We start from the raw sequence: 27,340 nt of genomic DNA on the forward strand, positions 1-27,340 counted from the left end.
AGGGCAATTGAGCTAAAGAGAAGGGGTTAAATGAAATGGGCAAAAAAGCTGCTTTTTATTTCAATGTATCAACATAGGTAAATGTCACTAGTATTTTTCAAAGTTTTAAAGTGCCATTCCTATTTCATGGGTTAGGAGAGAATTTTGGAAATGACCTGCTAGCCATTATGCTGAGAATGAAGTTTGCTGGCCATAACTTCACTGGGAGAGAGGGCAAGCTGTTGCCATGGTATCCATCCCATCTGTGTCTTCTAAAGGTAGGACAGTTCTGGGGTCACAATCTCTGCTGTCTCCAAGGAACTGTGTGTCCTTGCATTGAATGCCTTGGCTTATCTGAACCTCAGTTCTCCCATCTAATAAATGAACAAAGAAAGTATACCTGCTTTGATAAACACTCGGAAGGATCCAAGGAGGCAAGCTAGATAAAATTTTTAATGTAATCCAATAATGGCCTTCATCCCCCGCACCCAGTCTTCCATCAGGAGCACTTTCTATCTTCAGCTCTCCAGCCCTTTCACCTTGTAAGAGCCACTATTATATTCGAAAGCCTAGTGGTGATACTCTCCATTATCATCCATGATACTCTGGACAAATCCTGTCCTTTTGTTGACATCCCTGTTGACCTTGGAATGCTTTTGTGACCACATTAACATTTTACTGAGGTGTTATAGTTGAAATATGTTGCTTGAGTGAGTCCAGATTAATCTTCTCCTCCTCCTCCTCCTCATCCTCCTCCTCCTTCTTCCTGGCATTTGAGAATACAAAGGTGATAGTACATTCCCAGGCAGACTTGAGATTCTTCACAATGAAGGCAGATGTACAATGGTGACATAAGGAGACTCAGTATCTAGAGCAAAGCATTTTGAGAAGTGTATCTGCGATATCTTTCATTCAAATTTCTACTAGTCTTTGCTCAAAATAGGCAGATGTGGGAAAAGGCATATCCTCATCCCATTTCACCAGCCCTGGAGAAAAAATCATGGAGTACTTGTTAATCTGGAAGGTGTCAATGTTGACTGCATTTCTACACAAACACACGCTAGGGGTGAGGTAGAATTCTACTCCATCACATTTCTCCCATTTTCCTTCTCTGTATTCCCTGTGCCACTTTCCTAGCAGCATATATTTAATATCCTCCAACCCATCTTATTATTTCTCTAAACTGGCTATTATCTACTTCCCTAATGAATAAATCTAACAGAGTCATTCTTTCTTTTTTACAACTGAATTTTGGTCTGAAATAAAACTTCAGTATGGCTGTATTCCTGCAAGCAGAGATCCTTCCAATGCATGAATCCAACCACGTCTCTCTTCTGCTTAAAACCTCATTAGATCACAGTGGAGGACTGTCAGATCTACAACAACAGGTCTATTATATTCCCTTGACACTTCTCTCTGAAATATACTGTAAACATAAAGTTGTTCACATGGCTGGTATTTGTAATAGCACCAAACTTAAAAGGCTAAATGCCCACAATAGAATAGTGAATAAATTCTGTGATAGCCACACAGGGTAATAGTATATAATGATAATAAATTTTCTACACACAACAATCTCAGTGATTCTCATAAATATAATTCTGAAGAAAAAAAGTCAAGCACCAAAGTGTTGACACATATGTTTGAAGCATATCATTCCAGTTGTGTGAAGAAGGAAAGCATATGATGCAGGGTAGTGTTAGGAATCAGAAGGAACCTGCATCTGACTAATTTGATCTTCATCCTTAAATGGTCCAAGTCTTTACCTCTGACACTGGAGAATGAGAGCTTATTTAGAAAAGCTTTTTGTTGTTTTTTATTATCTCTTTGATTTAGATACTGAACGTCCCCTGAAGGCTTCTGCACTAAAAGCTTGATCTCCAACATGTAGCTCTAATGAGAAATGGTGGAACATCGAGGATGTAACACCAAGTGTAATGAGATTAGGTTACAGTTGAAGAGACTGTTGGAATCCCAGCCTTCACTCCATTCTCTCTCTCTCTCTCTCTCTCTCTCTCTCTCTCTCTCTCTCTCTCTCTCTCTACCTCTCTCCCTCACTCTCTGCTTCTTGGCTGCCATGAGATAAGCTGCACCTCTGCCATGATGCACAACCAACGTCAAGGTACACAGCCCCAAAAGTGTGAGCCAAAAGGGGTTTTGCTTCCTTCTGTTTCTCAGGTACATTTAATCAATGTAGCCAATAGGAACAATGCTCTCATGAAGAGATCATCTTGATCAGTTGCCTGATGCTCTCATGAAGAAGGAGGGAGACTTGGGACACACAAGTGAACACGGCACACAGATGGACATATGGGCTAGAGCAATGTATTTGCCAAGCAGAGTAATGCTGAGGATTGGAACCACCAGATGGTAAGAGGAACCTAAGTCCCACAGGGCTTCCAGTAGAAACTAGTCCGACCAGAAGCTTGACTGTAGATATCTGACCTCAAGAATGCAAAGAATAAATTTCTATTGCTTTTACTATTTGTTATGTGTGCCATAATAAACTAACAATGTCTATTAGGATGCAAGTAAAGTTCTGTTTTTTTTTCTTTCTATGCAAGTGAGTATGTTGAGCTTATGAACACTCACTGAGTTGTGCAGTCTATGTGAGTGTATGTATATGTGACTTTACAAAAGTAAGTATACATACATATATATGTACTACATGAATATATATACATAAGTGTGTGTCAAATTTTTTTAGGAAACTTTGAAATAAGTTTTGTTTAATCATAGTGCAAAAGTCAGAAAATGATAGGTCACTGCATACTAACAAAGGATTTCACCCTCAAACCCATCACTATAAAGGACCAAATTACACATTGCCCATGGGATCAGCCATGTCTTTGCTTCACATCATTCCTCATGAAGCAGATCAAGTTGTAATTCCTACATGAAAACGTTCCAGAACTCTCCAGCCAGATATGCGAGACAGCAGAAGTGTCTTTCTCTAATTATATTACTTTTATTTTGGCCACTCACTTGCACATTTATTTTGGGGACTAGGTGTGAATTCATAGATTCCAGGATTATCATCTATATGGTACAGCTTAATGATTGGAAGTATATGCTCTACAGATTTGTATTTTAATCCCATATCTAGTGAGCTCAGACAACTCAATCCTGCTCACCCTCAGCTTCCTCCACTTAAAAAATAATTTAAATATTGTAAGCTTTGTATTACTGGGAGCGTGAAATATATAACAAATAGGTAAAACTTAAAGACATTCTAAAATACATATAAAGTGCTCAGCAGACATTGTCTATCCATTTAATGCTACTGTATACACACACTGCATGCCCTACTTTAATGACAAAGGTAAAGACAAAGTCTAGACCCTTAGTAGGAGAGGTGATCTGGTGTTGTTACTTCTAGTCTTTATTTGCATGCTCAGTAACATGCATGCTCAGAACAGTACATAAAAATACAGCACTGAACATACAGTAGACCCATCATACATCACAAGGAAGGGTGTTCATCCTTTTATTTGGAAATAAAAATCTCTTTTGTTCTCCACTGCTTGGACTTCTCAGGTTTCCCTTAATATATTTTCTCCTTTGATTCTCATCCCCATTTTTTTCTTAAATTGTTCCAAAAGAGTCCCTTTTGGGTGAGTGTTTGGACCTAATCATGTTAGCACTGCCTACATAATGATCCATGTTAACAGACACCCTATTTATAAGGAAATGTAAAGCCATGATGTGGGGAAATTATTCATCTTATGTTTTTGTTGAAGAAGCAAAACACACAGTAAATTAAGTCTAGTCTTCCTGAAATTCTGCATTTAGAGGAATTGTAATCGGAGCGGGGAAGCATGCTTTGAACACTGTGGCATTAATTATTTAGTCAGTCTGAATAGGTTTCAATTGCATTACATGGGAAAACATAAGAGCCCTCCAGTGGCCAAATAATCCCTCTCAAATCCCAAGGGTTGTTTGCTGTAGACAATATCTCCAATGGAATGATATGCCTGCTTCATCTTCTACAGGAAAAGAATGAGGGCAAGACCTATTGAAGTCCCTTGTTTCCATTTTAAAGAGGAATTTTGTCTGATCCCAAACACTCAGCTTTGAAGCAAATTGTTTTGTCTTAAAGAAGAGATCACCCCTCCTTTTCTGAAAGCTAACCCTTACAAATAACACTTCTGTTTTTTAAATGAGCCTTTTCTAAAGTCCCAGTATGATGCTGGACTTTTGGAAAAGAAAATAATCTATTGTGGGGGCAGGGAGAAACTAGAACATAGCCTCTAGATTCATGTGACTCATAGACTGTGGAGGAGACCAGCTTATCTCTTTTGAAGAACAGTATGATCTTTTATAATGCTGGCCTTGATCTTGCTTGTTAGAAGTCACATTTGAGAAAATAAAGTTTCTCATACAAACAAATACAATTCAATTTGCTGTATAGTAAGGGCAGGCACTTTATGATGTATGTGGATGGTAGAGCAAGATAAGCATGGTCTTTGTTTTCTTGACCCTTCTCCATATGGAAGAATAATGGTAAGTGGGAAAAGATGTGGCTGATTCTGGGGTACAGAAAGTGTAGGAAAGAAGAGGGTACAGAGGAGAAATACATAGTTCAAACTGAGGAGGCAAACTAGTTAAAAATGTCTTCCTAGAGGAACACTATTACTTAAACAAAGAAACAACTGACAAGTGCTGAGGATGATGGAATAATACAAAAAAAAAAAAAAAAAAAAAAAAAGACAGAGAGAGATGAAGAACATTTATAGCAAAGCTAGAAACTGAGATGCATTGAAGGAGAAAGGATATAGGAAGGGGCAAAAGCCAAGCCCCATGATTAATGGTTAATTGTACTGCCCAATGGCTTGATGTGGTCTGGGTAGCACTGAATCCCATCCTTTTATCATGCTGCTTAATCAAAAACTATTTATTCCAGTTTTAAGTTTTGATTCCATTAATATTCAATTCCCTCCTATCTTTAGTTCACATTCTTTCCTGGTGCCAGCCTGGGTTTAGTTCTGATAATCACTTACATATCCTGTCAAGAACACTCAATACTTTCATTTTACCATTGTTGTTTATTGTCTTTTGAAACAGGTCTTAATGTGTAGCCTAAGCTGGCATGGAATTCATCATGTATTTCAGGCTGAACCCAAACTCACAACAATCCACCTGCCTCAGCCTTTCAAGTTCTGGGATTAGAAGTAGGTATCACGCCTGGCATGGGACCAACTTTTGGTTACCTTAGTATTACACTCCACCTTTCTTTTCTTGGCATTCAGGTCATACCATGGTTTGCCCCTCTGCTAAGTGCAGAGAGATCCTAGAAGGAAGATCAATGGAACATGGGTCAGGCAAGAAGGCTACATCGTGAAAGCTCTAGAGTCCCAAGAGCAATGACATCTCTGCCATCAAAGTGGGCCACATGCCTACTTTCACTCTCAGAATCAAGAGTCAGCACAGACTTTGAAATCAAGTGGCCCAACATCACAGGCTATGGGGGTTGTGGATGTAGAAGTTGTCTCTGTGTTAAACACTATCCTAAGGACTCACTCATCTTTGTTGCGAAATAATATTCCTATCCAATGCCACACTATAGAAACCTGTCAAAATGAACTCAGCCACAGTGACAATGAGAAGGGGAGATATACCCTCTTCCAGACCTGTCATAGCTGTGTGTGAAACCCTTCCCAGCACCCAGCTGACCTTCTCCCAGTGGCTATTAAAACTTCTCATGCTTCACTGGTAGCCAAAAAAATGACCCTGGCAGTCAAAATGGGGGGAAAATGGATCTTGAAGAAAAATAAATGTACTGTCTTTTCCATCACAGAAGAAATTCCATTGCAGAGGTGATCAAGAAGCCTAGAACTTTGAACCACATTGGCCTGAAAGGTCAAGATGGCAAGGTCACCTATTCATACTTGTACGGAAAGTAATTTAGGCCCCAAAGCATTTTTGCTCAGTTGAGGGCAGACCCAGCAATTGCCATCAGTCAGGACAACATGTCACCTGCTGCCAGATGGCTTCAGTGATTGTCACAGATCAGAGAGAGATGGCCTCTAAAGGGAAGATACGCATAAAGTTTGTTTTGTTTCATTTTTTGTGATAGAGGAGGGTTTTGAAGCCACACATAGCACCTCATAATTACCAGATCCTTATAGCTAAACACAAGTCAGTGCATTTTGAATTTCCATGCTCACTACTTTAGTTTCTTTTAAGATGAATGTTCAATATCAGGGATGATTTGATGGTAATTTTTTTTGAGTGAAAATTGGAAGGGATAAAGGTTATATAGATTCCACCACCCACTCCCCTGAGGAAAAAAATCTGGGGTTTGCTAGGAAATAAATGTCACATCAACTCCATAGTTCTATTGTCCTTATCTTTTTCTCTCTATGTGTTTGTTGTTTTTAAAATCATAAGAACACTTCACTTGAGATTTAGCTTCTTAACAGCTTTTAAGTATACAATTCACTGTTGAGGACAGGCAGGCTATTGTACAGCCAATATTTAAACTTACTCATCTAACAGAACTTTATACTTATTAAAAACAACTGTAGCTGTGCAATATCTCCCTCTCCAGCCCTGACAACACACATTTGACTGATTTTGATGATTCTTGAAGAGGTGCTTAACAATTCAACAGGGGAAAAAAAAAACAAAACATAAAATTAAATAATTAAAAGCAGGCGAAGGAGTCAGACTTTTTTCCCAAGAAAGTGGGTATATGAAAAGGACAACATCAGTAACTGGGGGAAATCTCCCTTTATTTCTTAAAGGAGAATGAATAGGAATATGCTATACCAGGTCCAAGGTTGACAATGGTGTGTGTATGTGTGCATGCGTGCGTGTGTGTGTGTGTGTGTATGTGTGTGTGTGTGTGTGTGTGTGTGTGTGTGTGTGTGTGTAAAAGGCAGAGACACAAAGTCAGGACTGGGTTGAGCTGTGAATTCTTCTGGACTGTATCGTATGCGTGTGGGGAGAAATGAAATGCTCTGCAGCCTACTATTCAAGGATTTGAGCTCTTCCTGTGGTATTTAACCATGTTTGTGCCTGCAGCCTTTCCAAGTGCTCTCTTTGTCTCAGCTTCTTGCACAGGGAAGGGAAGAATAGCACCTACCCTTATAGTTGTATGGATTCATAAACATCACAGAGGAGTCAACAAGCCCCAGTGACAGCAGGACTCAGACAACAGGACAAGAGTTAAATCTGAAAACAAGGCTCTGGGGAGAAGGGAAGAGATGTACATGCCCTGTAGACACTATCTTAAAGTCAGCTTCTCAGAATCCAAACAGTGTGTCTCTGGTAGTCAAATAGGGTTCCAAACCCATGTATTTGTGTTCCTTACTACTGTGCCTGATCCTGAAAATAAGGCTATGACCATTTCACTGTTACTTCCTCTAGTGAAGCTAGAGGAACTCCATTACAACCTCATTACAGTCACTGCAGAAAGGCCCTGGCCTGAGTGAAGCTGCCCCAAGATCCTTTCTGCTGTCCAGTTTCACTCACCCATGCACATTTGCCAGGAAGAACCACTGACCCACAGGTAAAATCTAATACCAATTGGACACGATCTTAATTTCTAGCTTCCTTCCATCTCCCTCCTAGCCCTCACTCTACTGCTAGGCCCTATTCTGAGACTGAGAGATACTACCAGGGTCACCTAGTCAAAGATGCTCACTGCAGCTATCCACAGGCCAATCCTTATCCCCTTTCTTCTACTGTCCTGTCCTGCAGGTCAGAGCCTGGTCATGCCATGGACTTGGTATTCAAAAGAAGAGTGTTCCCACTTCTAGGCACTCAAGACCAGATAGAGGTCTCAAAACAGTGGACTGGTGACCTGTGGACCACATTGAGGGCAAATTGGGTCTATTTTTACCCTGCTCTATGGGCAAGCCTCCATGGGCTAGAAATTGAAAATGCCCTTTGACTCACGCTGACCACCTCTGCAGGCCAGCCCATATTAAGTTCCAATGTGAGAGCCACACAAGAAACAGAAAATGAAGGAAGATACTTTAGATTTCACATCTTGGCATGAATCACATCATTATTCCTATGACTTTGAAGATGCCCAAGCATCTTGTGGCTGCTCTTGCCTGTTACATCTCCTGTAGATACTAAGATGCAAAAGCCAGAACTGGATATTTTTCATGTAGATTTGGTGGCTTCACATTCCTGCTGAGATATGATTGTCTTATTCTGTTTTATGTCACTATATCAGGCTACTAGCACAGACTGAATAACATCAAGAAAATAGTATATTTTCCAGACTGGGGGATGAGAAGTTTAATGCCAAAGAGCTGGCATCTGATGAGAACATCTATGCTGCATCATCCAGTGGCAGAAGAGGCTTTCCTTCTGTGGCAAGAAAGGAATTGGGGTACAGCTCATAGGTAGGGTGCTTACTCAGCATGCATGGGGCAATGGGTATAAACCCTTATAACACAAAACAAATAATGGGTAAATGAAGATTTACAAAAAAAAAAAAAGTAGCAAAACTCACTCTTATGGCAAGCCCATGCTTCTGATAACTAACCCACTCTTGGAACAATGGACTTAATCTTATTTATGATGGTAGTTTTATTTAATGCCATATCACCTCTTTTTAGGGTTGACCAATTCCACTCGTTGCATAGACAACATGTTTCCAATATATTTTGGAGGACTTAATTGTGTGCACCAGTGTGCCCTGGGCCCTAATTCATGTCCTTCCTCACATTTCAAAGTATACTGTCTGCATCCCTATAGTAACAATGGTCTTTACTTGTTCCGGCATCAAATGAACACTCTGAAATCCCTAGTCTCATCAAAATTAAAAATAGGTGAGACTTCAGGCATGATCCATTCTGAAGGGAATTCCTCTCTAGCTGAGAACCCATGACATCAAAACAAGTTAAACATTTTCAAAACACAGCGGCATAAGCCAGACACTCCCTTTACAAAGTAGAAAAAATACGCAAGAAGAAAGGGATGACTTTCCCCAAGTGACTTAAAAGCCCCAAAAGGGAAAATAAGTGAGAGTCTTTTGTGTTTTCTTTACATTATTGTATCTTAAGTGGAACTTTTGGCGCCATTATGACCTTTTCTACATGCACACAATGTACTTTCATCATATCTGTCACCCATTTCTCTTTTGTGTTCCACCTCCTTGCCTCTTCTCTTGCCATATCCCCTGTAGCCCTCATTTCTAGACTCGTGTCCTATTCCCTCTAGCTTCTACATATGGAGGAAACTGAGTTATTTTTTTCATTGTAAGACTGGCTTAGGGAATTTAATATGATGATCTCCAGGTGCACCTTTTACCTGCATTCTTCTTTGTGGCTCAATGAAACTCTATGTGTATATACCACATTTCCTTTATTTGTTCTGTTAATTTTGATTATGTCTTTGAGCCTTATTAGTAAATAGGTCCATACTTTGCCAATTTAAGAGGGCATAAAATCCATATGCAAGGCTTTAGAAAGGTATGCCCTGTGCACTCATTAAATGTAGAGTTTATAAAAATGTTTGACTATGTCGCTTTCTGCTAGGCAGCCAGTCTGCTCCTATTGCAGCTTTTTCACTAACATCAAAGTTGCATAGGCAAAAAGCTATCATTAATATAGGTTCAGAGACAACAGTACAGGGAAATAGCAATATAAAATATGAAAGACCATAGAGAAGTAATAAAGTGAAAGTTAAAAGAGTTTAGAACAGTATCAATTTCTTTTACAAATGTTTAAGTTAGCATACAAACTAATGGGTTTCATTATGCCATGTTCATATAAGTGTGTCATTAAATTACTCTAATACATCCTTGTCCCCCCTCCCTTGTGCCTCTGAATGATTCTTTTTGGTTCTCTTCCCCACCCATAGCCCCTCCCCCTTGTGTTATGTCACATGATTCTCTATTTTCAATGCTCCTTTAACATTTCTTCCTCTCCATTCATGATTCTTAAAGCCAAAAAGTCATCTCCTTTGACTTCTTGTCCTGAACCCTGGGTGCATTTGAATATGAAACTCTAGTACCTCAACATTCTTGGTACCTGCAGCATCTGTCCCAAGTTGGAGTTGCTTTTCACATTGTGTTACTTCCATAATGCCATGTGAATTGTTCTCATGGAGTGGCTACATGCTTGAAAAAAATTTATTTAAGCTGTCTGGTACACAATTTGAGATCTAGGTAGAGGCTACTCTGGCTATGTGTGTCTTGACTTCTGCACATCTTTAGAGCTGGCATACATAAATGCCACCAAGTCTTGTGACTTGTTCCCTCCAGAGCTATGTCTGTGCCCATATGGGATCATGATTATGGAATGCTGGGATGAATTCAGAAACCAAAGGTCCAACACAGATCTTGTCATTAAACCCAGGAATGTCGCCCTGGGCCCATCCTTTGAAACCATTTATCCCTCTGAAAGCTCTGAGTTCGTGTTAAGAGGAATAGCCTAGAAGATCTCCCAGATGTCTTTAGGGCTATTTCCCATTATGCTGATCATTTATAGCCATCTGTATTAAACTTAATAAAAAGTCCTTGGCAACACCTTTGGGTTGTACCTCCAAGCACCTTTTCATTTTCACATGGCCAGGCTGTAAATTTTCCAACTTTTCCCATTCTGTTTCTCCTTTAATTACAGATTCCTTATATAAACAATTTCTTTCCTCTTACGTCTTACTGCATGTGATTTAAACTAGTCACATAGCTCAGTATACAGTTTTCTAGAATATTTATGTATCAGATACCCAAATTCTTTAAGCCAGCCTTCCTTAAATAAAACCAATGGGCAAAGATGCAAGTTCTTTGCCTCCTTGACACAAGGAGAGCCTTTGCTCTTACCTTCTAATACTTACTCTGTATTTCTACCTGTGACCTTACCAGAATGACTTTTACAGTCCACATTCCTTAGTCTTCTCATAGTTACTGTAGTTACCTCCAGGAAGTTATAAACTTTCCTTACATGCTTTACTTTCCCAGAATCACCCTTGTGCTTATTTTACAGCAATCTAGATCTTTTCCAATCTGAACCTCCAAACTCTTCCAGCTGATACCCATTACCCAATCCCAAAGATGCTTACACAGTTTCAGCTCTTTGTTATAGAAATTGCCCTACCTCCTGATGCCAATTTTCTATCTACAACGTAGTAGCCCATTCTTGGTAATACATAAAGAATGTGCCTTTGTTTCTCAGAGTTTAACAGGTTGAAAAGTCTCCATATACTAAGGGCCTTTATACTACATCATCTCATATGGGGGATGGAAGGACAAGAGATCATGAAAGAAAGACAGGCTAAGGATCTAATACACCAACTCTTAAAAGACTAGTCCATTCCCACTATAATTATATCAGCCCTAATCACTTTTTATTTAACTAACACTCTGTCCTGTTATTAATTTCCAAACTTACACTTAGGGGACAAACCATAGCAATCATCAGATTTACCAGAAAATACCTTCGATTCTAGGTACTTCCCAGGTTAAACTAAGAAAGTAAGATGAGTTCTGCACAAGATATTTCCTCTGGACTAGCAAGAGAAGCACATCCTGCCTCTATCCAGGAACAAACACACCCTGATTTCATCCAGATCTTGCCCACCTCTCTGCAACCTTCTCTACCAATAATCACAACTACAAAGCCTGAATTAACAATGAAATTTCCACAGAAATTTTTATTCAGTGATATGGATAACATTTCCAGAAAGGTCCTCTGATATTTTGTAGTGGGAACTACTGGCCAGGAATCCAGCTTAACAGAGGGAAATGGAGACCTCTCCCTGTGAGCTTCAGGAACTGGGACTATGTCATCTCAATATGTGAGTCATCAGAATTCGATGCAACCTGTTTCACTTGATTAGTCTTTGCATAACATTTCCCTAATATATGCATAAGCAAAATAACCAGATATGCTGATTAAATCTCTCTGGTTTGTGTGGAAATCATGAGTAGTGAGACAGGAAGGCAAGAGCCTTCCACAGGAATATGTGAATCTGGATTTGGTTTCATCTCCACCCACCCAGATGACCTTGAGCTAGGGAGGCAGTTAACTCCTTTCTGATATTAGTTTCTTCTCCAGTAATAAGATGGGGTTGGAAAAATGATCAATAAAACGTTCTCTTCCAAAAGCAAAATTATGTGATTAAGCAATTATGTAATGGACCTTTAATGAATTTAATTTTTTCCCTTTCCTTTGGAATATCAATTCTCAGTTTCATGGTCTACTAGTAGAATCATGACAGAGGCTGACTGATTTAACTCTGCCATTTGATCCCTCTGCAGCCTTGGCTGAGCCTTTGCTCAGTACTCATGGGAGAAAATTAAGGGAAGTACTATGTGTTAGCAGAGGGCCAAAGTACCCACGGTTATGGATCAGACAGGGGGGTGTGGGCTTTAACCTCTAACAACATCAGTAATGTTCCAGCTGCAGAGCAGCTGTTACTGTATCTCACAGCCAGTCAAGAATCTTTGCCCTTCTGATCTCCAAAATATACAAAGAACTCAAGAAACTAGTCAACAAAACACCAAATAACCCTATTAAAAAATGGGGTACAGAACTGAAGAAAGAATTCTCAATGGAGGAAATCAAAAAGGCTGAAAGACACTTAAGAAAATGCTCCACATCCTTAGCTATCAGGGAAATGCAAATCAAAACAACTTTGAGATACCATCTTACCCCTGCCAGAATGGCTAAAATTAGAAACACCAGTGATGACTTATGTTGGAGAGGATGTGGAGAAAGTGGAACACTCCTCCACTGCTGGTGGGAGTGCAAACTCATACAGCCACTTTGGAGATCAGTATGGCGGTTCCTCAGGAAAATGGGAATTAGTTTACCACAGGACCCGGCAATCCCCCCTCTTAGGCATATACCCAAAGGATTCACATCAATGCAACAAAGACATCTGTTCAACTATGTTCATAGCAGCACTATTTGTAATAGCAAGAACCTGGAAGCAACCTAGATGCCCTTCAATTGAAGAATGGTTAATGAAGATGTGGCACATCTACACAATGGAATACTACTCTGCAGAAAAAAATAATGGTATCTTGAAATTCGCAGGCAAGTGGATGGCACTTGAAGAAACCATCCTGAATGAGGTAACCCAGTCACAAAAAGAGGAACACAGTATGTACTCACTCATATATGGATTTTAGACCTAGATCAAATGATCACCAGCCTATAATTCACATCACCAGAGGAACTAGGATACAAGTTGTATTCTAAGAGATTCATATAAAGTCCCTCACAGAACTGGGAAGGGACAAGTCCCCCAGACCTCAGGTATAGTGGGGGAGGACAGCTAATGGAGAGAGAAGTAGGAGAAAATGAGAGGGAGGAGAGGAAGGCATGTGTGACTAGGAGGATTGAGCCTGGTTAGGAATGGAAAATAGGAAAGAGAGAGAGAGACAGAGACAGAGAGAGAGAACATAAAAGAGGGAGCCAATATTGGTTTGAAGATAAAGTTGAACACAAAGAAAGGTCGAGGGAACTACAAGACTGCTCCCAACTAATAATCTCAGCTTCCGTGGAAAGGCTATCATAAATGCCCTTCCCGGAGAGTGAGATCAACAACTAACTTCTCCATGGAGTCCTCAACTAATGCCTGTTGAAAACAGGAGCAAACACCCATACATAAACACTGAGTCAAACTAGAACCCAGAAGCAGATGGAGAGGACAAGACCATGCGGTAGAAGTACATAGAGAGAGCTTACCTGAACAAGGAGGAGCTAAGGGCCACTAGACTGATAGCTGGGAAGCCAACAGAGGTCTGACTCGGACTCCCCTGAATATGGGTCTCAGCCAGAAGGTCTGAGCAGTCTGAGAGACCTCAGACAGTGGAGCCAGGATGTATCCCTGGTGCACAAAAGGACTTTGCAAACATATCCCCCATGGAGGGATAACTGCCTTATTCTAGAGATAGGAGAGAAGCCCTAGTCCCTACTTCACAGGACCTGTCAGATCTACATGACCCCAACTGGATGGCATTCCCCTACATATTGTATTGTGGTGGGGGGTTGGGAGGGGAGGGTGTTTAGAGTGCATGGGAGAGGGTAGAGAGGGCAAAAGGGAGGGAAGGAGGGAGGGAGGGAGAGGGAACTGGGATCGACATGTAAAATAATAATAAAAAAAAAAAAAAAAAAAAAAAAAAAAAAAACGCTTTGACTCCAAAATTTAAGTTGAAGAACAAGTTACTGGGGAAAAGTATTTCTATTTTTGTTTCCACAGAAAATGAAAAGATGTGGATTCCTTCCAGACTAATGTGGTTTGATCACACCAGACCGCCTGAAACAGAGTACAAGCTGATCCTACATTCCAAACAGCTGGACAAAACAGCCCTACAGACTACAGCTAGGATATCTGAATCTTCTTCGAATCCCCCAAGACAGCGCCCCTTACCAGCAGGAAGTAGTTTGGAAAGAACGACGCCCAAATTCCCAAATATTGTGTATAAATGTTTGTTTTCATTTAATTGGACTTTGTTATATAAAATTAAATAAAAAATACTCTATATGCAAAAAAAAAAAATAAAGTGGTAATTGTTAAAAAAAAAAAAAAAAAAAAAAAAAAAAAAAAAAAAAAAAGAATCTTTGCCCTTGCAAAGACTTTTAAATAAATAAATAAATAAATAAATAAATAAATAAATAAATAAATCCAAACAAAGAAGGGAGGGAAGTAGAATCATAAATCTAAGAATAATGTCTTCAAAGATTTCTATGATATACCAGCAACTCCTTAAAATAATAGCAAAGAGTTTAGATCCATTATTTAGTTTCCATGGAAAACAAATAAGTTCGAGGAGAATAAGTAATAGTGAATTTAGCTTTCAGTCTTCATTCATTTTCTATGCCCATGCATTTTTAAGACAGGAAAGCATTTTCCCAATCATGGGTGGAACAGGAAAGAGAAGGGAAGATAAGCAGGCTAGCCTTAGTGCATCCACAGACCTAGGATTAAATGGATGTGATGATGGTGACAGTAGTTGAGCACAGTCTTCAGGGAACAGAAGGAAATTCCTAGTCATTTCCTGGTAAGACGAACCTATAGTTAATGCTAGGAGACTTGGGATTTGCAAAGACTGAGTATATCAGAACCGCAATGAAGATAGCTTTGATTCCTGTTCTGGGTATCTCACAGAGAGCATCAGCCCCACCCAGTCCTGCTGCCTCCTGGAAAGCAGAGCAGACAGACTGGGTGGATCTTTGCTTTCTGTGGCAAGGAGATGCTTGGAGCACCTGATTGTGGACTCACACTGTCTGACCACACTTCCTTACTTAAGAATAGAAATGACTTCACAAATCCAAAATAGCAGTAGCCGTGAAACCAAACCGTGAAGTTCAGGCAATAGGAGCCAAATCAAGAAATGAAAGCAAGTTAAGATAAAAATGTAAAAGACCACCAGGTATCGAGGGTAGGATTGCTGTCTTCTCTTGGGGTCCTGCTGAGGTCACCCCAGGCACTGGGGCTGCAGCTTGTCAGAATAGCTTTGTTCTAATGAGACAGCAGAAAAGTTGATCTTTTCCCCCCCTTAATATTCTGCTTTGTTTGGTCATTTTGTCAAAGCATTTGAATATGTCAGTTTGGGCACTATATAGAGTTGTTTATGATTTTTCTACAGTCAGGAGCATAGAGCACCTAGAATTCCAAAATTCATCCCCTCCTCCAGGTCCCAGGGTCCCATTCTCTTGTGTCTACAGACATTAACTGTGGGCGAGGAGACCAAAGCACGCCAACACCAGCCGCTCCCATCTCACCTTTCAGGCTAAATTCCTGTCTAGTAATTACTGCCTGCGAATCCAGCTGTAATATGCAGTTATCAGCAAGCTCTCATTGGAGGGGTTAGCAGAGCACAGCTTCCCACTGCAGCCTCATAGGAGATGTTTCATTATAGGGCTCCTTCACCTCACAGCTATGTGGAGTTATCTTCCTTCCACAGCTCTGGTCTGCTGTTCACAACCCTGATTACATAAGGTCCCATGATCCCTGTCCTACCCCCACTGTAGGTAGGAAAGAATTCAGGGCACTAATTCTCCCTAGGAGAAGGAAGCCAAAATCTAAACAGTCCTGGAGTAAAGGCTTGTGCTCTGGGGAGTTCTCTGAATTCTAGCCTCTAGTTGGAAATCCTGCCTTTCAACTTGATCATTTTGTGGTTCATCCATGAAATGGGGTCAATAGTACTGACCTGTGTGGTTTGTGAGACATAAACTAAATAATACAAATTAAATAAATAGTACAGAAAATGTATATTCAGCTCAGTTTTGTGGAAACTGAGCAACCATTGATACTAGTGTTAGTATCAGTCATTTCTACTGTAGTTTTGTTATGACAATTGACACCTGATAATACACTATGCTTACAACAGTATTCAACAGCTAACCCCCATGGCCCTTCTCTGCTAATTAGCCATTGGTCCATTCAGCAGCATACACTTTTCACTTTCTAGATTATCTGACTATAAGCCCATGACTATAGGTCTACTACCCATGCCACTTGTTCTCTGTACCCTGTTCACAAGTTGTTGGCTTTGCATACATGTGACTCTTGGGGTACAAAAGAAAGAACATACTCCTCTCCTCAGCTTCTCCCTGCTCTGTATTCACAAGGAGGACCTCCAAGCAGGTTGGGTTGTTCAGAATCAGGCTCCATTTTAGCAGGCAGTAGGATTTGAAACCTGAGAGAAACAAGTCTCTTGGGTTTCTGCTTTTAACCTTGAAGTCGGCCCTTCAAGGAAGATATTATTAAACCCATTTTATGTGCCTCAGTCTGTTTTGTGCTGGTGCATAAAGGAAAGATACCTGCTGATGATCCTGGTGTCTGGAGAATCCAGATAGTGTGGTGCTTCTGATGAGGGCCCCTAGGATGCATCACAACATGGTGAAGAGACAGAGAAATAGAAAGCAAATTGTCATCATGTCAAAGGAGTGTTTCTGTGAGAAGTGAAATGGGACTGGGGTATATCCAGGTGCATCCTTTTATAACAACCCATACTGGTTTGCTTTCTTTTGTTTTGTCCTGCTGCTGTTGTCTTGAGGTGGAGTATCATGTAGCCCAGACTGGCTTTAAACTTCCCATGCAGCTGAGAACATCCTTGAGCTCCTGATCTTTTGGCTTCCATCTCCCACCAGATTTGGCCCCATCCAGGAAGGCAGCAGTAAGCCATTCAGGAGGTTGGAGTCCCATGACTTAATCACTGTGTGCTGAGACCCTCCGGCTACCATCAGCCATTTTTTTTCTTTATATATTATCTAGCACTAGGGATTCAATTATAATAGCACAAAATAGACTGAGGCACATAGTAAAATGGGTACAATAATAATAATAATATCTTCCTTGCAGATCTAGCACAAAGATTAAATGAAGAAACTATTACCTTGCAGCATGAGTTTTAGTGGGAACAAACCATGGACAAAACAGACCAGTATGATATAAAACACCTGAGAATTGTTTAGCAGCTTTTCTTGTCTCATAAACCAAACCATAGACTTGAGAGTGGTGTGTGCTCCAGACACCTGATAGGATTCAAGGTGGTATGGACACAATACACAGCACCATATGGAACAGGCAGACTCGCTGTTTACTTCCCTTTACTAACTGACCTTCATAATCTACCATTTTGTGGGAGCCTGGAGAGATGGTCAGTGTGCACACAAGAAGTTAAGTATGAAAGCATCAAGTCCTGAGTTCAGATCCCCAGTGGTCAAGTCAAAAGCTGGGTGTGGTCATGGACACCTGTAAATAAAGTTTGCAGTGGTGAGCAGGAAGATTGCTGGAGCATACTCACAAAAAAAGCTCTAGGTGGAGTGAGAGACTGTGTCTCAAAGGAACAAGGTGGAAAAGCCTATCCCGACACCCCTGAGAGCCACTCCCCATCTCCCACACAGTGTTCCTTCACACATGTGCATGTCTCCTGAGGACAGTCCCTTCTTCCCCTAGACACTTTACCCAGTTTCTTCTTTTAAAATCTCTCTGGACTCAAAACATCAGTTTCCCAGGAAAGCAATGGTGGCCACTAACTGTTTACATTTTAATAGCAGCTCTCTCCTCCATAGCTTTGGTGACATTTTTCTGGTTTGGACTCTTTCTCCTACTGGACATAGAATCTCAGCATTCCAAATTTGAAGGCTTATTTGTTTTTATAATTATGGCCTCTGGTAAATGGGCTGGCACACAGTAGGCATATAATACATATTTGTTGAATAAATTGAGGCTGTTGAACAAAACCCGTGGACTCCCATTATTTGCTAAGTCCCTGCTGACTTCTCTAAACACAGATAATGTAAGCTGAATTGTTAGAGTAACTGCAATTGAGAATCTGGAAAGAAACTCAAGGAAAAATAAAAGCCTACTTTAAGAGGTATCAGTGAACAGACTGTCTCTCCATGTCCAAGAGGGATTTTAGGGCCGTAAACTCCATGAAAACTCTTGGCCACCTCTCTATTGCTGAAAAACATCACCTCTGTCTATAGCACATAGAGCACAGCTTGGTACCTTCCAGGGTTGCCCCATTGGCTGAGCAAGGCTGAAGAAGGCAATCCAGGATTCTGATACCTACAAGAGAACTAACCCCTCTAGGCCTGACACTGTGATGTACTGTTATTGCAGGCACTGTGGGAAGGCACTTGGATAGTAGTCCTGGCTGGCTTTCTGGGCAACTGTGGAGAAGCTATAGCTCCATGAAAGTGCACTGCTATCAGCGAAGCAAATTTCCATTTCTCTTTGACTCCTCACTGCCTATCTATGAAAGGTCTTGGATGCTCACAACTGTCCGTCAACACAGTTCAAAGTCAAATCAAGAAAAATGGGAACCAAAGGCCAAGAGAAAAAAAAATAGCAAAGACCAGGTCAAACAAACAGGGTTGTATGAATAGGAGAAAACCAGAGTTAAAAAGCAGGCAGAGTAATCTAGATTGGTAGGCCAGTAATTGTCCCCATAAAGTTTGGTTTCTCCAAATGAACTTCAATGTAGCATGTACTAATGCACATAACATTGAAAGGGCATGGTTTTATAATCATATCCTAAGGAACCCTGGCAATCCGTTTAAGCTTCTCATTTAAGGACAATTAGACAAAGGCTCAGAGAAATCAAATGTTCTTCCTGAAATAGTTTGTAATAGAACTAGGAAGAAAAACCAAATTTCCCTCTTAATCTCCACCACCACTACCCCTCCCAGAAATGTTAAAGATTCTTAGAAGACAGAATCCCTTGCTAAATAAACACCCAGACTTGTTCTGTGTCAAGCCAGTGGCTGCAGGCAGTTTTACTGCAGTTCTAGAAGACCACAGGCCTCGGGGCTCATTTGTGTAAGGTTTGTGCCCATGAATCTGTGTTGTGTTTGTAGCTAGACACCACATTGAGCATGAAAGTCAGGTAGCATCTGGAAAACACAACAACTGGATATTTCTTCCCTTGTTCATGTTCTCTAACCCCAAACTTGATGAGGTCCCTAGGGAGTTTATCTCACCGTGCTTTCATTCCTGAAGCTTCTGTAATTTGACTTCCCATCAGCTCCTACCCCGCCTACTCTATTTTTGCCCACACTCTTGCATCCGCATGCCTACCCACACTTACCAGATAGAAATAATTTTATCCAATGGTCATGCCTCATCACTTCTACACAGCTGGGCTCAGAGAAACAGCTCTAGGGAAGTGTGCAGATCAGGAGTTATCATCCCTAACATGCTTTTTCTAGATTTACACACACATGGGCTGGATGTTGTAATTAATACTGTACACTGTTGTGGTTGCACAATTCCCAAGGGACTCCTGGGCTTCTGTTCTGATTTCTAGAAAAGAAAACAGTACTTGGGTATCTTCATTTTGCTTGATTATTTGTGTTTGACAATACGTTCTTGAGTTTGTAAAGCTCCAGTACTGGGCTGGACTGTGGAAACTGTATAAGCAATAGCTATGGATCCCATACAGAGTACCTGCCCTAGTGATGTTAGAAACAGGAACCATGTAGTAAGTGTGGAGACATAATGAGTTACAGAAGACCAGAGATGGGACAATTTGTCTAGCCATGGATGGGTGCCCTGGAAAAAGGAGAGTGGGTTCCAACACCAAGAATCAACTAAGACTTTCTTGGATAAATACCTAACCAAGTCCTAAGATCTGGAGAGGCTAATAGGTAAACAGAGGCTGGCAGAGGAATGAGAACAAAGAAATAAAGATTCAGCAGCATGGTTGGAAGGCAGATGTAACATGACAGGGAGCTGGATTTCAAGAGGGTAGGCTGCTGAGACTGAGAGTGCATGAGGAGTGGGGGACACTGGAAGAGGAAATGCAGGCAGGTAACTCAACGGTGACATTTGTGTCGTTTCATTATCAATTGCTCTCGGGCAGATTTCTCATCCCCCTCATTAAGTTTTCCTGAGTTCTGGTCCTTGCTGGAGTCTACCCTTACCCACTACCCAGTGAGTCCTTTTCCATATCCATCCTGCCTTGTAACATGGGCTCCTCACCCCTCCCCTGGCAGTCTCTAGAGCATCAGTCCTGTTTCATCGTCCTCCTCAAACTTGGCCATTAATCTGCCTCAAGATAACCCTCAATTACCCTTCCTCTAGATTTCTTCTTCACCCTCTTCCAATCCCCCTGTCTCCAGCAACACACCAAATCCAGACCTCAAGCTGCTGCCCTTCTTTTGAGGTCTAGCCATGAATCCCACCTTGGTGTTCTTCAGAGAACTCCACCCTGTTCTTAGCATACCTGTCCTTCAGGATGGGAACTTGCAAATTTCCTCTGTGTTCTTCACCCCCAGACCTTCATCAACCTACAAATACTCTCTTCTAATTTGGAGCCAACCCCTAGTCCAGTTCTTTGCACTCTGATAACACTCCACTGTACCCTCTCACATCGATGCTCTCCTACCTGAGCCTACTCCTCCGGGTCATTACAGTAGCTCCCTTTACCTACTAAGGATTCCCTCTGGATATCTGCCATTGCTTGTGGTACTGGATTCCATATATTCTATGATTATTTTTTTTACAGCACATACTTACTAAAATAAAGCCATAGCCATAAATGCTGTGCCAATGTACCTTTCTCTGTCTCCTTGCCTCTACTTGGTGATGACAATGGATGGTACTTCTTTAAAGGGGCTTTATGATCTCTGCTTAGTAGCATCAATATTCTTTCACTCTGATTTCTTGAACTGAAACACTGCAGCACCAAGATAGCCTAGCTAATAACCAAGATGGGTCCCAGATTACTAAGGGATGGGTAGTGTATGTAGTCTGCATACACTGTACAAATGGTGATTTACATCGCAGACAGGAAAGAGACAAAGACCTCTTCACACTACTCAGAACAGAACACAATAAGAACTTGAGGATTTTGTTTTATTTCTGTAATTACTTTTTAATATTTTTGTTATAAAGGTGACTTACAGGAACCTGAAGTCTCAGGGAAAGAAAATGGCACAATGAGTGCTGTACTTTTAGTTTCTGGGGAAATTCCCCTACCTCTGTTCTAACCTTCTCTAAGCAATAACAAAAAGAAAACTCTCTCATCTGCTGTGTTTCCTTGATTAAAGTCACCCATTGGGTTCAAATTAAAATCTGAATTTTTAATTAGACATATATAAACATTTTTAGGCTGCCCCTTCAATCATTCTCCAGTTTCCACATTCTTCCCCACAAACACAATGCCGGGCTATGCTGTGACCTTCCATGATTTATCATCTTGACACAACCTATCCTCTCTGCTTGAAATTCTCTCTGTGTTGCAGATTGGAGTGGAGGCCCTCCTGTGTGTGGTCATCACACCTTGTACTGTTGCATGTTGTAAATTGTGTCCTTTTCAATGAGATTAAGAATTTTAGTAATGAGAGTTATGTCTCTGTCAAAATTGCATACATCAAAGTGTGTCCCAGTAAGTAGTACATAGTGGACAGATGGACACACACACACACACACACACACAGGGTGGGTGGGGGGACTGAACTTAATCCCCCTTGTAGTTAATTTATACATCTCCAAGTCCTGATTAAAATGTCTCTTCATTGAAGCTTTTCTCGATTTCACCAGGCATCCATAACAATTTCTCCCAGTATTTTTCTTCACTTGATGCACTGATTTTATTTTTAATTTATGTGGCACAGACGTGAGTTACTGAAAGACAGAGAATATCACTCCACCTTACATTCTACTTAAGGTTATAATTCAACAACACTACATGAAAAAAACATTAATTTCCAGAAAAACAAACTGAGAATTAGGTATGTTGGGAATTTTATTAAAAGTCAAACACTGATATACTCTGGGTCGTGGGTTCACAAGTTTGTTTGTTTGTTTTTTTGTTGTTGTTGTTGTTTTGTTTTTGTTTTTTTTTTGTTTGTTTTGTTTTTTGTTTTCCCTTGACAGCAAAAGCTAGAATTTCTGCTTTCTCTATGCAGGGTTACCCCCCCCCCCATAACTCTCCACAAGGCAGTAGTCCTTTTCTCAGAAAGCAGGATCCCCTCTTAAAAACATGCACACAGTGGGTACCCAGAAAAGCAGCTAACTAGATCTAGAGAGGATACCAGCTATTGACACTCTTCACTATTGAATAGCAGACTATAGTCTCAAATGACCCTGGAGAGGAGAGGGGACTCTTAGCAGACTCTAACCATCTGTCTGTGCTTCTCACTGTCACAGAACCTGCATCTGACCCTGGTTCTGCTGTTTCATAGCTTTGTGACCTTGAGGAAGTCCTAAGTCACTCTTATCTTCTGTCTTCTCAACTATAAGAATGAAGAGAAATACCCTTCATGATTCTCGGGAAGGAAAAAGATAACAACAACTACAAAATGTACATTTTTCGTATATCTTGTTATTGAATTTCTGCAAATATATTGGCATAGCAGGAGCCAAATAAACACAAACCATGAGAGGCATCAAGCTATTCTTGGTCTGCACGACAATCTGTTCCCTTTTCAACAACTTCTTGTAGTCCCAGTTCCTCTTTAGCTCTCTTAGTTGGCTCCCCAGTCCTCAGTAGTACAAGGAAAATAGAATTCAAATTCAAATTAAAAGACATAGTTAGTATTAACTCTTATGCAAAAGCACCTCCACTAGTTACTGTTGATCTATTATGACCTTGACCTGTATTACATGCTTTTATAATCCATATCATGGCCACATAGAAGATACTTTGTTACTGTCAGTTAAAAACATACTCAAAAGAAATCCAAGAATATCAGCAGATAGAAGGAAATGTATGTAAGCATTTTCCCAAATAAACTGTGTACACTGTCTGTTTATGCTCCTCTACTGAAGGACTGAACACCTAGCATTAGAAATTCACCAAATGATCTGAACATCCAGTAATGGGTTAAGTCTATTTCAGGTGAACCTTCACCAGCTTAATCACTTCAACTTTTATATGCCTGATATTGTAAACCAAAAGGTTTCAAGTTACAAGCCAAGTGCCCTTGAAAAATATGGAGCTACCGCAAAAGATGTCAGATTTTAGTGGGCATTAAGTGTCATCTCTCCCTTAGGGGGAAAAAACAGTGGTTTGTATATAGCCACACTTATTTTATTTTCAAGTGCATTATATATAAATAAAATATATTATCTGCAAAAATCACTACTGAATTTATAAAAGCTGTTTGCCATTGTGTGTTTCCCTACAATATAAAAATTAAAGGGCAATAATAATAACATAAAATTTTATGGTGAGGAAATTGGAAAGGGGTAAGTTCTGAGAAATATTTGAGTGTAGAACCAGAAAAAAACTATCTGGACTCTCCTATCCCATCAGGTCACCCAAGTCCCACAGCTGCTTTCCAGAGACACTGACCTCCTTTGGGTCTGTCTCATTCCTTCTGGGACTCACCAACCCCACCCCACCTTATTCCATGGATCCTGTAGTAATCACATGTGGCAAAAATCAAGGTAAAATCCTTCTCTTCTCCATCCACTTGGGTTACTCAAGTCCTGAGGCTGTTTGTCAAGGATCCCCACATACTCAAAGACTGTTCCCCTCCTGACACTCATAATATCACTGCCCAATTTGCACCAGAGTTCCTCCATCTAGCTGTCACATGTCCCAGAGACCCACAGATCTGCCAGCTACTCTAATGAAGCTTCCCATACCCTGTCTGTTCCTGAGACCCAGGACCAGTCCACAGTACCAGGGATATTTCCTCCAGGCTCCTTGACCACACTGCTGAAGATGGCAGACTGCTGAACACACCAAACAGATGAAGACACCAGAATGCAGCAAAGAACAAAAGACCTGGATAGAGGCCATATACTCAGATATCAAACAAACAGAGGAAATCAGTGTCCAAACCCACAATGAAATAGCTTCATTCTGAATATTCTTCACACCTCTGCAGAAAGAATAAAGATGACTTGAACAAAAAAAAAAAAAAAAAAGACTCAGCCAAAAAAAAAAAAAAAACTGTGAAAGTAAAAATTCCAACACAAAAATAAAAACATGAAAACATCAAAATAACATGTCTCCTCCAAAGAATAAAATCCCATAGTAATGGCCTCTAACAAAGATGACATGGAAGACCTTTCAAAGAGTTCATGAGAATGATACTAACTATGGTCAAACAACTTAAAGAAGACAAAAACAAAGAAAGAAATGAAACTAGGAAGTTAATCAAACACATAAAAATAGAGCTTAGATTTTTTAAATTTATTTTTAATTTCATTTTGCATTCCAACCACAGTTCTCCTTCCCATACCTCCTCCCATCCCCTTTGCCTTCTCCCACCCCACCTTGTCTCCCTCCCAGCCCATCTCCTGTCCACTACTCCTCACAGGTAAGGGCTCCCACGAGGAACCAACATAGTCTGGAACAATAGGGCAGGGCAGGGCCTGGCCCCTCTTGAGCTTGGATCTTTTAAAAGAAATAATTTTTATAAATTAATGACTTTATTAGTCATCTGGTAGCTTTGTTGAGTCCTAACTTGAACTAGGTAAAAAGTGGAGTGATACTGTCTACCCTTCAGTAACTCAGTTCTGTGGCAGATACATTTTAAAAAGATCTCCTGAGCATATTTGGAGTGGGAGGGGGGCAATGGTGGAGAGGGAGTTAGGATAAAAAGGAGAGGAGAGGAGAACAGGTGGGACCAGGAAGATTGAGTCAGGGGACAAATAACAGAGAGCAAAAAGAGAAATACCATAAGGGAGCCATTATAGGTTTGAAGAGAAAACTGACTATAGAGAAATGTCCAGAGATCTACAAGGATGACCCCAACTAACAATCTGAACAATAGTGGAGAGGCTACCTTAAATAAACTCCCCTGATAATGAGATTGATAACTAACTTCTATGACATCCTAGAGCTTTCGTCTAGTAGCTGATGGGAACAGAGACACCCACAGCTAAACACTGAGCTGAACTCCTGGAATCCAGTTGCAGAGAGGTAGGAGTCATAAGCAAAGGGGTCAAGAGAAGACTACAGAAACCCACAGAGACAGCTGACCTGAACAAGGGGGAGTTCATGGACCAGACTGATAGCTAGGAAACCAGCATTGGACCAACCTAGACTCCTTGAACATGGGTGTCAGTTAGAAGGTCTGAGCAGTGTACGGGACCTCTGACAATATAACCAGGATGTATCCCCGGTGCATGAAAGGACTTTGGGAGCACATTCCCCATGGAGGGATACTCCCTTTACCTAGAGACAGGAGGGAGGGCCTAGATCCTACTCCAAATGACTTGACAGATTTTGATGATCCCTCCTGGTAGACCTCACCCTCCCTGTGGAGTGGGTAGGGAATGGGATGGGAGGGGAGTCAGTGGGCATGGGATGTGAGGGAGAGTGAACTGGGATGGATATGTAAAATAAAAAACATATAATAATAATTTTAAAAACTCAGTAATGGTTAAAAAAGCTTAAACAGAACATGGGAAGGACATGAGAACATCATGAAAATACCTAACTTCTGAATTACGGTCATATAAGAAGAAGACTAATACAACAGCAGTCATGGAGAATAATGTCACTGAAGTCATAGAAGAGAATTTCCCAAACTAGGGAAAGAGGTGTCTTTTCATGTATAAATATAAAGAACCTAGAAAATACTAAATAGACAATACTAGATGAAAAAAAAACTATTCATGGCATATTATAGTTAAAACATTAAAAATACAGAAAGGATATTGAAAGGCAAACAGGAAAACACTCAAGTTACTTATAAAGGCAGGCCTATTAGAATAACATCTAATTATTCAACAGAACAATTTAAAGGCTGAAGTACCTTGAAAGAAAATCCTGAAAGACAGTATCTATCAACTGAGACTATTATACCCAGCAACAGTATCTATTAAAATTAAAGGAGAAATAAAACCATTCCATGATAAAAACTGATTAAAGGTATTTATTATTACTAAGCCAACACTACAGAGAACTGTCACCTTCTAGATTTCAAATTATACTACAAAACTATGTTAATAACAGCATGACTAGCATAAAAACAGGCAAGTTGATCAATGTAATAGAATTAAGGATCCACATATGAGCCCACACTTATACAGCCATTTAATATTTGATAAAGAAGCCAACAATACTTGTTGGAGTGGGGGGAGATAGCATTTTCAACAAATGGTGCTGCTCAAACTGGATAGCTACACATAAATGAATGGAAGTTGACTCCTATTTTTTATCCTACACAAAACTCAAATCCAAATGGATCAATGATTTGAACATAAGTCTTGAAATCCTGAATCTGGTAGATAAAAAGTAGGGAATACACATGAACTCAATGACATAGGAAAAGATAGCACCCCCATTATACAGTAGTAAAATTGGCAATCAGACTCTTGACATGATAGAAAATGTGAACATCACTCTTAGGGGTACACAGTTATTGTTAAAATCCCCAGAGGAAAACTGCAGCGAGATTTCAATCACATCAATGTAGAACTGAGTCTCCTTGTAAAGGAAAAGGATCCATCCTGACAAACAGTAAAGAAATGAAGGGGCTGGCCACTGTATGAACTATCTGTAGTCAAGTTCAGAACACAAACAAGGAAGTTATATTGGCCTTCCATTACAAAATGAGGTCTGTGTCTGCCCACTTCCCCACCAGCATTATTATTCAGGAGAATGTATCTCTGGTTGAAATACAAGATTTCTTGGGTGAAAAATAAATCACAGAGTTCAGACGAGGACATGTGTTGCTTACTCTGTTTCTTAAGCCCAGAAGGATGAGTTAATCCTTGAAGGACATGATATTGAACTTGTTTCAAATTCAGCAGCTTTGATTCAGCAAGCCACAACAGTTAAAAACAAGGATATCAGAAAGTTTTTGGATGGCATCTATGTGTCTTAAAAAGGAACAGCACAGTAGGCTGATGAGTAAGACCTAAGTTACCCAGCTCCAGAATCAAGATCCTGGATTATAAATACAATTTGATATGCCTTTGGGGACAAGAAGGGCTTTTTTAAACGTCCACGGGTAAATAAATAGATACAGCT

At 40.4% G+C, this 27,340-nt stretch overlaps 1 pseudogene; it reads left to right on the plus strand.

Moving 5' to 3' along the window:
* Nucleotides 1-447: 447 nt before the first annotated feature.
* Nucleotides 448-27,224, plus strand: LOC127231351 (60S ribosomal protein L9-like; annotated as a pseudogene).
* Nucleotides 27,225-27,340: the final 116 nt, after the last annotated feature.

The sequence above is a fragment of the Phodopus roborovskii genome, unplaced genomic scaffold, assembly GCF_943737965.1.
Source record: "Phodopus roborovskii unplaced genomic scaffold, PHOROB, whole genome shotgun sequence".
Lineage (NCBI taxonomy): Eukaryota > Metazoa > Chordata > Mammalia > Rodentia > Cricetidae > Phodopus > Phodopus roborovskii.